The sequence below is a fragment of the Canis lupus genome, chromosome 30, assembly GCF_011100685.1.
Source record: "Canis lupus familiaris isolate Mischka breed German Shepherd chromosome 30, alternate assembly UU_Cfam_GSD_1.0, whole genome shotgun sequence".
Lineage (NCBI taxonomy): Eukaryota > Metazoa > Chordata > Mammalia > Carnivora > Canidae > Canis > Canis lupus.
Genome location: NC_049251.1, coordinates 6,420,506 through 6,434,764, shown reverse-complemented (window position 1 = coordinate 6,434,764; position 14,259 = coordinate 6,420,506). Strand labels below are relative to the sequence as shown.

Here is a 14,259-nt window from a genome sequence, read left to right as displayed (position 1 = left end):
CACTTCTTCATCTCACCCCATAAGAACAGGGACTTTGGTTTTTTTAATGATCTATTTCCAGCACATTAGCTGACATGTAAGGACTCAGTAGATATGTGGTTAATAATGAATTAGTGCTATGAAAGCACTAATTAGTGCTATGAAAGGAAGACAGGTTGATATGGGAATGCAAAGTTGGACAGCTCCATGTGCCTGGGACAGGCTTGCCTGAAGAAGTGACATTTACATAGAAATCTAAAAAAAAAAAAAAAAAACAGTAGGAAATGTTGAGTGAAGAGTAAATGTAGGCCTACTATGTGTGAGGGGGATCAAAAGCTGGCCTTATGCCATCAAAAGTCATTGCTCTTCTCAACATATCTTTTAATGACACATTTTTATTCTATAACAGTATCCTCATCTCTTCCTTCTCTGTTCTCTCTCTGCAAGAAGCGTCACTACTAATCTGACCTGAGAGGCAGTGTTTCTTTCTTTTAATCTGGGCCAGGCCCACAGGGCTGACTAGGAATTGTGCCCTACAGTATAAGGCTAGGAGCTTGACATGGGGGTTGAAATCCAGTTACATCTTATATAAGCTGCGTAACCTTGGGGCAAGTCTCTTCACCCTCTGAGACTCTTTCCTCACCTAAGAAAATCTGTGTAATAAGAATTCTTAATTCACAGAGTTGGAGCAAAGACATATTTATGTGATGGCACTTTATAAGCTGCCATTATTCTGACCACACAACCCAGACACGTGGCCGGAGATAAAAGATGGGAGCCACACACAATAAAGATTGTCTTTGTATACAAAACAACTGCACTCTTGTCAACAAAAGACCCCAGAGAGATGATTCAGGTTTCCATTTATAGGCTTTCTCTGTTTATCTTTACTTCAACACAGTTAGAGTTTGCTGCATTTCAGAAGGAGCCAGTTAAAAAAGAAAGAAAGAAAAAGGAGAGAGTTTCCTGCTTAATGTTGCAGTATTCTAGAGCTGCCCTCCAGTCCTCTCTGATTTAGCCCTTTCTTGAGAAGGTAAAGTTGAATGCTTTAATCCAGGCATAAGCATTTACCATGTAAGTGGCACAACCTCTTTGTGCCTGTTTCCTCCTCTAGAAAATGATGCTAATATGTACCCCTACCTCTTAGGGCTTTTATGAAGATTGAATGAGTTAATGTTTACCAAGTGTTTAGAGAAGCATTGGGCCAATGGGAAGTGCTTCAGACATTTTAGCCATTATCCTCCCATCATCATTAATTCTATCCCAAGAGTTTCTAAACCAAGAATTGGCTTGTGACCTACAGGTAATTCACCATAGCATCGACTGCCCCACTGCCAGTGCCAGAGAGGAAGGGACAGCCAGCCCCATTTGAACTTGGAAAGTATGTATTCTAAAGAATTGGAATCTCCTGTGCAGAACAGGTGGCTGGGAAGCAGAATACACAGAACCTGCTACTGTGTCATCTGAGCTTTCCCACCTTTTTAACAAGGGGTCTGGCATTTCTCAGTCATCCAAAGGGAAAGAAAAAAAGTATTCAAAGGTAAATCATCCTACGGTTAAAGAAGTTAAAATTGTATCAACTTTTCTTAGTTATCTCACCTACCCATCTCTCTAAAAGTACTTGAAACTTAATTTGGTCAATGGCTGGCCAAAGACAGAAAGGTGACTATTGCAGTGTGCAATTCACCCAGTGGTAATTATAATAAATGTAATAGCAATAATAGTGATAGCTAGCATTTATTACATATCTACTGTGGGGAATGTTTTACCAGAAGCGTTTTACCGAGAATAACTCATTACAAAAATAGGAGGTAATATCCCACTTTACATAAGAGAAAACTATCTCCATGGTTCCCAATAACAGGAAATCATAGAGATTTCAAGAGAAGAGGTAAGCCAAGAAAAATATGAACTCAGGAGACAGTAGGAAATCTGTCAGGAAATAATACCCCGAGTCACTTTATCACTCAGCACCAAGAACACTTCAATTATCTGTATGAGCTTCTAATAATGAGGTAACCATTTCAATGTCCAAATAAAAAGCATGTGAAATAGGTTAAGACTGAGTCACCTGTGATTGCTTCAGAATTTAGATCCGTCTTTAAAGATTTCTTCTGGCATGTCTATATTCTTTGGGTTGTTTAGATGGAATGCTGGTGATCAGTCACCCTTGTATAGGCTTTTTAACATACAAAGCACTTCTACTGCATTATTTTATCTGATCCTTTCAACGATGGAGAGTAATAGGAGTTTTTATTTTCTTTTACATATAAAATTGAAGTTCAGGGATGTCCTCAACCCCAGAACTACTCTGGTCAATCTCACCTCCTTTCCACTGTATCATGCTTTCATTTTTAATAAAATGAGGAATCCAGATCTCTACACGGAGTAAAATTCAGGTTCACACTCGACACTCTAACAGGTCAGTGAACTTTGAAGAGCATGTCACAAGCCAGGGGCAAATGTATGACACAGAGACTTCAGATAAACTGATGTTCACATGGGCACAAACACGCTCAAACTCTCCTACAAATGGCCAACAGCCTTGTTATGGTGTATAGATGAGTTTTATGTGCCAGGAAACACAGACTTTGGAAAAACTCAAAGGAAATTCTATTGATATTGTTTTTTGTTCATGTCACTTTCATTCAGTGTGGCTAGTAGCCAAAGGAACAGGTAGTTACCTCCCCTTCTGGTTCTCAATATTTCAATTGAACAGAGAAACATTTACATTGCATTTTATAAAATAACATTGAGTGATTTGGGGCTTCAAAACCTTCTTGAGGTCCAGGAGAGAAGAGGAATGAAGGTTCCTGAACTGGGAGTCAAGGCTCAATTCACTCATCCCTGATAGGTAAGCAGAAAAAGAATTCACATTGAAGCCATCCAATTTCCCTCTGGAATGCCCCTCTGAGGTTTTAGCTGAATGTGGGGAAATCCAATGCATCACCTTCCCACCATAGAATAGTCAAGAGTTAATAGTGGCTTCCAAAGGCACTCAGGGACATGTTTAGGTCACAAGGGGCAAACAACGGAACTCCTGCTCCCAAGGACAGAGGAAGACTAATTTCATTTCACAGTTAGCATACCTACTGCTTTCACTTGAGACATTTTTTGTTATTGTTCAGAACTTGTCCAAACTAAAGTGTTGTGATATAAAATATCTCTCTCTGGTGTTTTGTGGCCTCTGAGGACACTGGGCTCTGACCCTTCCTGCTTTTCTGCTCAATAAAAAAGGACGTTGAGCTCTTAGATCCACTAGCTTTCAGCTTGAGGGCAAATCTCCAGAAAGGCCCTGGCTCCTTCATACATGTGGTAGGACAAGAGCTTCATTGGAGTTGGAACCTGTGTCTCTGAGTACTTCTCAGCTGGGATCTATGGCCTCTTTACATGGGAAGCAATTAGGGAGGGCATAGAGAGGTAAGAAGACACAAATGCTTTCCCCAGGTAAAACTGACATAATCTCAGATTCGATGTTTTAAAAGGTATCTTGAAAGGAAAGCACAAAAAATGAAGTATTACATTGCTTTCTGCAAAGAAACCTTCTCTGGATGCATGTGATGTAACAATCTTCTGCCCACATTTTCTGCCTTTCCCCTGGACACCGTGTCATACTGGCTGATGGTAATACTGGTAATACACAACTTCATTGCCTGAACAAATCACTCCTGTGCAAGTGGCTCTCGCCTATTTGGTTGACACTTGGAATTTTGATTATCTCAAAGAGGAATACTGCTTCTGTGAATCTATTCTGCTATTAACACATCCATTTTGTCCAAGTGATACTCTTTTAGCTGCCTTAGCCCGTCATCCAACACAAATATTCCTACTCTACCTTGCATTCTAAATCCTCCTTCATCAAGTGCTTTCTTGTGTGAGTCCAAGTTAGAAATTATTAAAGGCTACTGTGTACTTTTAAAATCCCATCAAGCTATCAGCAATGCAAAAGGGAAACAGCCCCATTTTGCTGCTAGTGAAAAGCCCTTCTGTTAGGCAAACTCCTTCTCTATAATTAGTTCACATTGCTTTCAATCTTTGGCAACAAATTGGCCATTTCAAATATGGATTTGAAATAGCTATATGGATAGAGCTGTTGGTAGGGACATTTGCTTCCACATTCCACACAGAGGGCAAGTCTTGTCATTTTTTTTTACCTGCTGAGAATAAATGAAGAACCAAGAAACAGACATGGATTCTGGCTCTGAATTGCAGCCATAATTTTTTAATACACTTAACTAAAAGATTACATCATAATAAAGGATGCCATTTTCCCACCAGCATAATCAGAACTATTTTTAACACAGCACAAATGAAAATCCTTTTGCTGCAATATTCCATGCCAAATCCTTCCTCTAGGCTCTCTTATCTCTCTAGAATGATATGCATGCACACACCAACAATACCTTGATGCTGCATCCAACCTCTTAACCTAGGTGAGCTTCAGAGCTTCCACGCTTATCCAAGCTTCATCAAGATCCATCCGGGATCAGCAAGCTCAACTAGGGAGGGAAGGTGGAGAGAAAGGAACTCATATTTCCTGAGAACCTACCTGTAATGCTGCAAGAGCTGTGATTGTGTCGTCCTGTCCCATCTTCACAATCACCCTGGGGTGGGGGGTAGCATTTTCTCCATTTTACACATCAGAAAACTAATGATGAGAAAGGTTTAATAAATTGGCTGACATAACATGATTCAAACCAAGGTCTAGGATCCAATGTCATGCTCTTTCCACCACAGCACACTGGCTAATTCTGGAGCACATGCTCAGGACACAAGAAATGAGAAATGCATAGGCAGATAATAGAAGCATGAATGTGATGCAGATAATAGAAGCACGAATAAGTCAGCATTTACTTTAAACTTTTCTTATATATAACACTCTGGAAAGAATGTCGAGAACTCATTGGAGGAGGTTCAGATTGAAGATGAAGGATCCCATAAGAAAGCTACTACAGTATTCCAAGAGAGTGTTGATAAGACTCAAAATAAGGCATGAATCAGTTAAAATTCCATGGTTTCAAGCAACATAAACAAAAACAGACATTCAGACCCTTTGGCTACTTTGAAAGAGTCTTCATTGGAAGGGTCTGGTGAGCTGACATGACTGCCAGGAGGCTGGAGATAGAGATTTGAGAAAGAGCCACAACCAAAAGCTCTTAGGACCAGGAAATGGGAAGAAGAGAGGCCCTTGTGTAATAAGATCAATCTGGCTTGGATGCTTCTGCCACTACCCTGCAATGAATGACCTCCAAACATTATTCTTTTGTTCTTTGACACTTCTCCCAAGTTTCAGAGACCCAAGACAAAGCAGCTGCTTGGCCAAGCTTAGGACACACACCAGGGATCTGGTTTGGGAAATGGGCAAGGAGAAGAAGGATCTTGCTCTCTTGGATTCTGTGGTAGAATGCAGGCACCTGAAATTACCTCCTAACAAGAAGATACATAATGAGTGAGAGGTAATTAGCCCCAGTGGAAATCTGGGTACTACTCAGTGGAATTGATTCTGGGCAGCCAGAGAATGATCCATGTTCACAAGAAGCACTAACAGTGAAATTGGTGAGGATATAATGGCATTCGAAGTGCCATGACCTTTGAACACTTACTAATTGTCTACTGTGTGCAAGGCTGTGGTCTTGGTGCTATTGGAAATATGAGGAAGTAAAACATTCATCTGCAATATGAGACCCAAACACCAGCAAGATAAGTGAAAATACTAAGTCACATATATTGTGTAGATGCAGATAATAAGGCATATGAAATTCAGAGAACCAAGAGATGATAAAATCTAAAATAATTAGAAGTCATCCCAAGGGTGATGGAACTTAAACAGTATATAGAATTCCCAGCAGACAGGAAAAGAGAGAACATTCTGGCAGGGGGATGATTTCTGGGGCATGGAAGTGCAATATAGACGATGCGTTTAGGAATTGATTCTTGCATAGTAGTCTAGAGGAAAGAGTTCACATCAGGATATATTCCTGTCAATGATATTTAACATGCACAAAAATTGACAACTTTCCCCTTCTCTTCTTATTTAGCTGGCCTCAATCAATCACTAAGCAGTTCCACTTCAAGACTTTAGGGAGTAAAGTAAGGAAGGTGTTGCTCTTGCAGGACTGAGGAGGGGTTGGGCGCAAATGTGTCAGTGGTAGTGAAAGGAGAAAGAAAACAGACCTGAGAGGCACTGGCATTGTGCTTCAAGTTTCTGACTCCCCTTCCTGGACTAGGGCCACTTGGGTTGGGCCAAACTCACCCAAATTCATTGTCAGGTTGCTGAATGCCCTGAACTACCCCTGCTGCCTCATTTTCTTTCCTCTTCCTCCTTCTTCCCACCTTCAGAAAAATTGTCTTTTACTAACCTGCAGAGGAAAGGCCCAGGAAGAGGAGCAGGTCTAGGATAGGGAGTAAAAGCCCGGAGGATCCTGGCTCCCCAATGGCAGGGATCTTTTGTCCTGGCAGCTACTTCTACACAAGAACTGGACCTAATAGGACCACTCAAGGCTTGCTCAAAGGCTTGCTCATCCACAGCATTTCCATTTACCACTTTCCTGAAGTGGTACTGCAAATGGTGTGAAGGGACAATGTGCTAATTATACCCCCAGTTGATACTCCTGGGAATCAGCCAGGCCTACTGGGCCCTGCCAGCAACCCAAGGTATTTTCATTTCCAGATACCAGCAGACTCCAGGAGGTGGCTGTCCACTATGCTTCTTCCTTCTTCCAGTTCTGGAGTATGATTCACTAAGCTCACCTCATCAGGTCTTTAAAATTGGATTGCAGAGGGCCAAGATGTGCAGCAACCACAGGCAGATACGCAGCACCAAGAATAAGTTTTTTCCTTTAAGGAGATTGAGGATTGGCAGGATGCATTTTTCCCATCAGATAGGGATGGCCCAAGCATCCTGTTTCCTTCCCACCATCCATTTTTCCCTGTGGCTCATAGTGACATTAGTCACCTTTAAAACCTAAGTCCAAATTTGTAGCCAATGCTAATGATAGAGTACTTAAATGCTTTCCATGTTTCCAGTTGGACTATATATCATTCAGTGGACTAGTCAAGAGAAGCCAGAAGTGTGGTCCAGGCTCAGTGGAGAGACAAAAATCTCACTGCATTAAATTTATCACTGAGACCATCCTGGAATACTCAATGCTTTTCAGTGACTATTTGATATATTATCCAAGAAGTACCACACAACTCTTGGACACAGTTGGAATGGAAACAAAGCAAGAGTTGTATAATTCACCATATACTTGTTATTGAATTAGATGTTGATGCGGCTGTAAGAATAAAAAAACTAAAAATGGGTAGATATATAGGTAGATAAAGTTTCTTAGCAGAGCCTCCCAAATATTCTCTGCACTCTGACTGTGCTAGATCTTATTACAAAAATGGCCTTAACTGTCATACTTTTCATATTGTGACTTTGTAGCTCTTCCCATTAAGAAATGAGGTTTATATTCCAAATTCTTGAATGTAGACTTAATCATTGTGCCTTGATTTGTCTCACAGAATGAGGTGAAATGGTTGGTGCTCCTGTTCTAAGCCTTGGCTTCGGGGGCCTTGCATGTTTCTGCTAGCATTTTTGGAACCCTGTCTCTATCATGAAAATAATCCCAGGCTTTTCTGTTGGATGAGAGACTCAGTAGAAAAACTGGGATGACAAGTTGAAGCATCTCAGGCCAGCAGCCCCCAACTGATTTAGCAGCTGACCATAGATACAAAAGTGAGCCCAGCTAAAACCAGAAGGACCATACAGCCCATGTTCCAACCCACAGAAACATGAGCTAAATAAATGATTGTTTTAAGTCATTGATTTGCAAGTTGGTTTGTTACACAGCAATTGGTAACCGATACATTTAGGTTTTGGGACACCCTATTTCTTCTTGGACATCAGCAATCAATGCAACCCTTCCAATCACAAGTTAAGCTATCACCACTTTGCACACATGAGCCTTGCAGATACATCCAGATCATTTCTGAATTCTACAGTTAACATGCCTAAGGTTTCTATTTAGTCTTGCCCATCTTCCCTTTCTATCCCTTCTATCACTAAGTCTTCATTTCCTTTTCTGGACACTGGATATAGAGTCCTACCTGGTGTCTTCATATTTCACCTTATTCTGTCTGTGGTCCCTCACTGTCTAAAGACTTACGTGTGGGGACAGGACAAGAGAAAAACGGATGGTATGGAGTAGCCACCTTGAGTCATACCAAGTTGAATAAGATAGAGAAGCATAAGTCTACGAAGGGCAATAGAGGCTTTCTTTAATCTAGTGCCACCCTATCTCTGCAGATTCCTGCTGTCCAACTTGTCTAATATCTGCCCTGTCCCTTCCACATGGAACCCCCATATGCGCTTTTTTGCTCATGTCACTATGCCCTAAGCCCTGCTGCCTCAAATGCTCTCCTGACTTTTCCCAGCTTCTCTAAATCTTCATCTTCTTTCAAGGTCAGCTTAACTCCTTTGAAACCCCCTCCTACTGCTCCTGCCTAGGACATCTCTCTCTTTTGCCTCTCTTGTCTCAAATCCCTTAGAGTTCCTTTAGCTGCTGACTATGGCATCTGCATGGCTGGTTATATATGAGCCTGGAAACCAGGGACCATGGTATGTCCCTTCTGCAGCACCTGGCACAGTGCCAGACACATGTGCCTTCAGGTGATAATAATACTAGGTAAAGATGGATTTGATAGAGCAACTCTCTCTCTCAAGACAATATAATGTGTTGGCTCTCCTTTCTTTTAAATAAAAATCTCATACCCTTAATTTGGGGTATTGAATTTAAGGACAATCAAAATACCTTCACTCTCTCTGCTATGCCTCCCAAGAAGTCAGATAAAAGAGTGGAACTCCTCCTGACATGTAACTAGCCCTGACTGAGCACTCACTAAGTACTAGTACACCCTGAACATTGTATTTTGATCATTTCACTTAAATAGTCCTATGGGTACATATCATTGCCTCCATTTATAGTAGTGGAAACTCATTTACAGGATTGAATACTCTAAAATCCCACAGCCAGGGGCACCTGGGTGGCTCAGTAGTGAGTGTCTGCCTTTGGCTCGGATCATGATCCCAGGGTCCTGGGATCTAGTCCCACACCAGGCTCCCTGCAGTGGGCCTGCTTCTCCCTCTACCTATGTCTCTTTCTGTGTATAATGAATAAATAAATAAAATCTTTAAATACATGAATGAATAAATAAAAAATGAATAAGTAAATAAAATATTTTTTAAAAATAAATAAATAATAAAATAAAATCCCATAGCCTAATGACCCTGACTTATCCAGTTACTTTGCTCTTAGGACATACAAAACAGCCATTTATTATTGTTGCACTTTCCCATAAATAATCCTTGAATCCCAACCTAGATTTCAGTTCATGGAATCTTCCTAACCTAGTACTTTCTATGGCAAGCAGAATAATTCCCTCATCCCCAAAGAGGTCCATGTCCTCATCACTGGAACCTGCAAACATATCATGCTACATGGTGTGGGGGAACTAAGATTGCAGATGGAATCAAGTTTTGCTAACCAGCTGAACTGGAGGTGGGAAAATGATACTGAATCATCCTAGTGGGCCCTTTGGAATCAAAAGAGGGAGGCAGGTGAGTCAGAGAAGGAGCTGTGACAACAGAAGCAGAGATCAGAATGACACAATTGCTAGAAAAGGGCCCCAAGCCATGGAATAAGGCACTCTTTAGAAGCTGGAAAATGCAAGGAAACAGACTCTCCCCTAGAAATTCCAGCAAGAATGTTATGTTTTAGCCTACTGGGATCCATTTCAGACTTCCAACCTCCAGAATTGTAAGATAGTAAATTTATGTTGCTTTGAACCAAGTCTGTGGTAGTTGTTACAGTACAAGTAGGAAACTAATATGCCTTCCCCTAGAAACAGTTACAGTTAATTCATGGTCCAATAGTTTGTTAAGACTTCTCATAGCTCTAACTGCAGTGTGGATAATTATGAGAAATTGTTTTGATTAAGCACCTATTATGAAGGTATTATAGCTTGTTCCCACAAATAAACTGAGGAAAATCTTTCAAGAACCACTTCACATTGCTAAATAAGAAAGGAAGGGGACTGACCCCTCTTATCTCCTGGGCTCATGCACCCTATAGGAACATGTTTCATGAAGGTTCTGATCAGCTGAAATTTTCTGTAAAACTAACGTGCCCTTGCTAGTTTCCAAATGATGTCTCTCTCCTCCCAGTAAAATCAAGAACTGCCAATAAGGTACAGACCAGCTCCTGGCTCCCCCTCCCTCGTAGATACCACATACACAAATAGGAAGATGGCCTCCAAGCCTATAATTTCCTGGCCAGTAAGTGTCTTGGGTTTCACTTGAGTAGTTAATGATGATGTCACCCGAGTGCCTTAGTATGGGGCATTTCCAACCTTCAATTAAAGGACTATCATTTACTCTATATATTAACATCCAGAACAATAAACACAGTGGAACACAGTCATTAGAGGCAGCCATAATCCATGGCCTGCTGTGGACTGATGTCAACCCTGCTGTGTTTGACATCTGAAATAAGTCCAAAGAAAGCACTGCATTTTCAAAGCTGGGACTACATTGAAGGTATCCACCCCTGGCTTCATTCCATCTTCCCACCTCCATCTTCTAACCTATCAACATCTTGGGTTCAACCCAAGAGCTAAAAACCCCTCTATTTTACAAAAAGACATCCAGGCCAACCTTCTCTCTGACTAGGAATAATGCCACCAGTTTTCAGTTGATTGAACCTGGTGGGCCTTCACCGTCAGATAATACCAATTCAGGATAATTCCTAATCTAAAGGATGACAAAATGTAATGGATGTTAAGACATTAAGAAAGAACCAATCTGATCTTATGATGCATAAAGGGAGCAGAGTCAATAATACAGAAAAGCAAAAGAAAATTTTATTTAAACTTAGCCAAAATATCATATCTCAGAGTTCTCTTCATTTATTCCCTAGAATTGTTTGCCACATTCATTCAATTGATCACTTATTGGCGCTAGGAAGTAGAGACAGAAATGTTAATAAAATCACATAATCCAATGGAAGTAAGAAAGAATCAGTCAATATCCATACTTACAGTTTATGTAGCACTTACTATGCCAGACCAGAGCTATTCAAAGAGCCCTACATACATCATCTTACTGAATTCTTTTTACAACCTGCTAAGGTGGTTATTCTGAGCCTGTTTTGCTAACAAGGTAAGAGAGCCTTAGATAACCCAGATCACGTATGCTGGGTCTGCAGTTCACCATGCATAGGAGCCATGTGAAAAGTGCAGTAGTTCTTCCTACACTGTATGGTCCATGCTAGTCTCATCCTGTCAACACAGCACAATGACAGTTTCAAGGGTCCAACCACCTAGATTTCTGAGCTGAACTCTTACTTCAAAGGAGGCAAAATTAAAACGGAATTCAAAAGCCTCCTCTGTCAGACAGTGGCAGAGCAGGGAAGCTTCATGGCATTTGTTTCACAAGACAGGTCACATGGAGAGATGTGCTTGGGTCATTGAGATGATGACAAGGTGCTACAGAGTAGGATGGGGGAGGACAGACACGATGAAAGCCTTCCCAGCAGTCTAGGGCACCCTGGGGCCCAGCGACTCCAGGACTAGGTAAAAAAGCAGGTTTTCTTTCTTCCAGGGACTGGCAGCAACTCCCCATTGCCTCACGGGTTACATCTTGCACGCATCCTACCCTGGAAGAGGACCTGATCATCACAGTGAACTTGGACCATCCCCATAGGAAGCGCTGTTGGGCTTCATCGGTTCATAGGCAGAGGCTGCCCTCAGCCCACCATAGGGCTGCCTGTGGTCCATTCCTCAACACCCACACTGTTGGGTGGGGCAGGCCCAGGGATTCCCACAACATGGTATGAGCAAACTCATTGCACCTAGGGCAGCGTTCCTCAGAAGGAAGATCTGAGCACAAGAGCAGGCAGTAGATGCCCTGTGTGCGTATCTTTAGAGTCAAGTGTGGGTGATTTACTGCTCTTCTGAGTTATCTGTGCGATTGTTCCTCTCTACCGAGCATCTTTCTTCATTGTTTTGTCTTGTTTTTGTTTTTAGTGTGATGTTTCACTATGTGTGGGCTTGTAGAAGCCGATCAGAAAGTCTCAACTGATTCTCTGAGTACAGGCTCTGGGGACTTACTGGAAATGACTGTGTGTTAATGCCGGGTTTGGAGGGAAGGTTTTTCCAATTTGCTAAGCGCACTTTTCTTAACACCTAGGAACCCTAATGGGGCAGGAGAGGAGAAAGTGAGAGGCTTCCTGTGGAGGCTTCCTGGGTTGTCAAGTGGAGCATACTTACTAGATTTTCCCTGCATGGATCCCTGTGCACTTTACAAATCTGGTAGATTTGCTTTTTCAAATCTTTTTAACTTGCTGCACCTGTGGGCTTTCACTGCCCGTGACTGCCACCTGCTGGAACCAGCCTGGAATTGCCTGCTGGCCCACCTTGCCAGCGCAGGAGGTGTGAGAGAACAGATTGTCAAATTCATTCCAGGGCATTCATTCCAGAGGGAGCCTCTAAACTGGCCTTGACTCACAAGAATCTGTTTTTTAATAGTCTTTTGGAGACCCAAAGTCTACAAATCCCTCTGATAACTCATCTGAGAGTTTAATCACCTTCCCTCAGAAATATTTTTCCCACTTGGGATCTCAATGATGCTTCTGTTTAGCTTAATTTGCCACTGATCTGTCTTGATCAGGGATGAAAAGCAACTGCTGTCAATTTTCTGGGTAAAAGCTCTTTATAAGCCTGGAGAAAGATCAATGAATGTGTCTCACTTCTCCAGAAAGGTCCCAAGTTTTATTTTCCTTTAAATTGACTTCCTTGAGCATATTTTAAAATGTATTTATCATTTCTGTGGCTCTCCTCTGAATGTTATCAACTTCTCAACATTTCTCCTTAGTATGGATCTGGCCAACGCCAAACACAATGCTTCCAACATCATACATGCTCTTCAGGTGACCACTCCTTTGGCAAAAATTTTCTGAGTACTTACTATGTGTGAGGTACACAGGCAAGGCTTTGTGGGTTAGAAGAATCAGTCTCAAACTTTCCAAAAAGAGAGAAGAGAGAAAGCTACAATGCCTGCCCAGAGATCACTCTGACAGCGTGTGAGACGGGTCCAGGCGCTGGTACCCCTAGAGGCCAAGGGGAAAAAATGAATACGTTGAGCATCCACTAGGCTTCATATAGGCAGTGGGGACCAAACTGGTCTTTGAGGTTGTGATATTGTGATTGATAATAAGAATCATATATTTGGTCTTCCACCCTTTTGGTCTCAAAGTTCCTAAACCCTTGGAATTAATTTCCTGTGATGAGAGCAATAAAGGTATTTCTTGTTACGTTAATGAAGTGACTTCCTCAGGATGGGTGCTGGTTGCTAGGGAACCAACAGTAGGGATTAGAGGACTGGAACTTTCATCCTCGACCTCCCCCTTTACACACAACTTGGAGAGGGAGAGGAAAGGGATTGGAGACATATTTCAATCACCAGTGGCCAATCATGCCTAATGAATGGAGGTAATGAAGACTCCATAAATCCCAAAAAGGACAGAGGATTTAGGAGAGCTTCTAGGTTGGTGAACACGTGGAGATTTGCAGAGAGCAGGTTGGAGGGCATGGAAGTTCTGCACCCTCCCCCCTTATCTTGTACCTTGCCATAAGCAACTCTCCCATCTGGCTGTTCCTGAGTTACACCCTTTCACAATTACACCAGTTATCTGGTAAGTAAAATGTTTCTCTGAGTTCTGTGAGCCACTCTAGCAAATTAATCAAACCTGGGAGGGGGTTTTTGAAACTTCCCATTTATAGCTGGTGGGTCAGAAGTACAGGGGACAACCTGGACTTGATATTGGCATCTAAAGTGGGAAGAGACAGTCTCATAGGACTGAGCCCTTTACCTGTGGGATCTGATTCTTATCTCTAGGTAGATAGTGTCATGACTGAGTTAAATTTTAGGACACTCAGCTAGGGTCTGAGAATTGCTTGGTGGTGTATGGGGAAGACCCACACACTGGAATTAGTGACCAGAATGTTAGAAGAATACACAGAATTGATTGAACCTGAGAAGGGTGCTAAAGAGATCTGGCATTCCAGAGAGGACAGCCTGAGGAAAGCCTTGGAGATGAGGGACTACCAGGTGTGGGTGTGAACTTGCAGTTGTGTTGGTGTGGATCAAGGGAAAAACAGACTGGGCCGGACTGTGGGGGCCTCCCCAGTGGGGAGCCACTCACGAATCCAGGTACTGTGTTCACATTATATAACTCC

The 14,259-nt window shown here is 42.0% G+C and overlaps 1 long non-coding RNA gene across 31 annotated transcripts in view; it reads left to right on the top strand.

The window, feature by feature from the left end:
* The window catches only part of LOC102155895, a 648,303-nt gene that overhangs the window by 570,668 nt on the left and 63,376 nt on the right, over positions 1-14,259 (top strand). For 24 of the 31 annotated variants that reach the window (XR_005381479.1, XR_005381461.1, XR_005381471.1 and 21 more), the window contains one exon: positions 11,624-13,715. The exons of 5 other annotated variants lie outside the window; for them this stretch is intronic. This is a non-coding gene — a long non-coding RNA (uncharacterized LOC102155895). The remainder of the gene's footprint in view (positions 1-11,623; positions 13,716-14,259) is intronic. 2 more of the 31 variants (XR_005381476.1, XR_005381477.1) reach the window with 1 other exon arrangement.